Below are 2,556 nucleotides of genomic sequence, written 5' to 3'. Positions count from 1 at the left end.
AGTCAGATACATAACCCTCCGGATCCGGTGATTTGGACAGACCCATGACCCACCGGACTCGAAAAACCCAGAAGTAGTTAGACCCATGACCCACTGGAGCCGGGAGACCCAGAGGCAATCAGACCCATGACTTTCCGGATCCGGTGATCTGGACAGATCCATGACCCACTGGACGCGGAAGACCCAGAGGTAGTCAAACTCATGATCCACCGGACCCGATTATTTGGACGAACCCATGACCCATCGAGAATGAAAGACCCAGCGCCAGTCAGATCCATGACCTATCGGACCAGGTAATCTGGACAGATCCGTGACCCACCGGATCCAGTGATATGGTCATGTCCATGACTCGCAGTGACCCAATATGGCTCGGTGACCTGGAAAGACCGGTGACTCAGTGACTCGGCGACAAAACGTCGTCACATACATGGGGAGTGTATGTGAGGTTACTAGTGAAATTCTAACAAACCCTATTATATCATTCATAACTCTATCATATCTCATCAGTTTCGTACAAAATATAATTTTCTTTCTCGCTTGTTGTTTGCGTATGTGTGTGCCAAGCATTGCACTGAAAGATAACTACAAGGTTTATCAGAGCTCAAACGCTGCAGAATTACAGAAAAGATAAGCTACATAATTCTGTTATGAAGAATCATCCAAGTTTAATTGACCTGTAAAGCTTGCATAGAATATCCCGCTGAGCCCAAAACGCATTTTGTTAATCCTTTCTGTATAAGATATGTTTAAAAACCACGTATGGGAAAACAAATAAACCCGGGTCATGGGTCTCCGGGTGAGACCATGTCCGAGAGACAAGAACCAGACCTGAATGATTCGGATAAAAATCGTAAGCCAAGTGACCCAAGTGACCGGATGATCCATTCTATCACTGAACAAGGCAAATCTGTCGAGTGGCTGAATCCTGCTCCTAGTGTGAGTGTTATCTATTGTCTTTTTAGCATACCATAATTACTCTTGTTAGCATACATTTTATACCATAATTACTCTTGTTAGCTTACTTTTCACACCAAAATTAATTTCTTACCGTCTTCTAAAGGACCGAATCGTAGAAATAAAACTATATAACCCTATATAGCAACACCTGTAATACATTAGGAATATTGATGTGCTTCCACTATTAGGTTCTACGGTGGTAGTGGAATAAATTATTAACTTTGTAACTGTCTCGGTAAACAGATGGCAGCACCATAGAGGGACATTGGTGCCATCCGTGTCGATTCTGTGTGTGACTGAGCATAGGTAGAAGGTCAGCAGGTGAGATAATGTGACTCAAACAGTAAATACAAGCAAGACAACATACCACCACGACACAATCGTGCCCCATTCAATCAAATGAGCGGGTTCGAACGATGTTGTATTGTGGCCCTTCGAGAGCTTGTTTGGTTCTTTCGTCCAATCGGCAACTACGTTGGCCGTGATGCATCTGCTGTGCAACTGTGCATATCAACCCATTTCCATATCCGGAGGGAAGGTTGTGTTCAGTGATGAAACGGATTCTGTTTGTATGCAAGATATGGTAGACTGCACACACCCCACAGTGCGCTCGTGAAAGACAAAGTGGTTCCATCCCAGATGTTATGGTATATGGTGCAATCAGCTACTACTCCCGTTCGCCTTTAGTGATTGTGTATGGGATATCCCCAAGCGCTTCGTGCAACATGTGGTGGAATCTGTTCTACTGCCTTTCTTGAGACAGAAGGGTCATGTACTGTTTCAGCAAGATAATACCTGGCTACATACTGCTGAAATGGAACGTGATCTGCAAGGTGCATCAAGACTTCCTTGACCAGCACGCTCCCCAGACTTGTCTCCTATCAAACATGTATGTGACATCATGGGTCGACACACGTCCACCTACAACTGTTGCTGATTTGCGCAAGCAGGTTGAGCAGGCATGGCAGAATGTACCGTATCCGTCATATTTATGATCGAATGCATGCAAAAATCCGTGTCTGCATTGCTTTCCATGGAGTTTTCATGGTACTGATGGGGGGGGGAGTTAATAGTATATATGTCGTTCCCGAACCCCATATGGAGCTTATGTAATCATTTCATACCCTTCTATGTATTGCCTATTGAATAAATGTGGTTCAGGTTGGAAAATAATTTCATATATATATATATATATATATATATATATATATATATATATATATATATATATATATATATATATATATATATATGGTTTTTATTACACACACACACACACACGCACACACACACACACACACACATATATATATATATATATATATATATATATATATATATATATATATATATAATAAAAACAAAATAAGTAGGCTAAATGAAATCACTTCCTGCTAAATAATTTCTTTATTTGTTTAGGCACTATACCAATTTCTCCTTTTAGATATATATTATAAGATTTTATTGAGTTTTTGGGTTGGTATTTCGATATGGATGTCCTGTCATACTGAATTTTAGTATTCCTTTCAGTGTTTCCACGCTTCGTTCGCGAGGACTGTGGTTCGATTTCCAGTTTAAGCTCATGTGGTTCGAATCTCA

This window comes from Thermobia domestica, chromosome 1 (genome assembly GCF_964235325.1).
Source record: "Thermobia domestica chromosome 1, izTheDome1.hap1.1, whole genome shotgun sequence".
Classification (NCBI taxonomy): Eukaryota; Metazoa; Arthropoda; class Insecta; order Zygentoma; family Lepismatidae; genus Thermobia; species Thermobia domestica.
The sequence above is the reverse complement of the archived record's forward strand: the minus strand, read 5'-3'. Positions refer to the sequence as shown.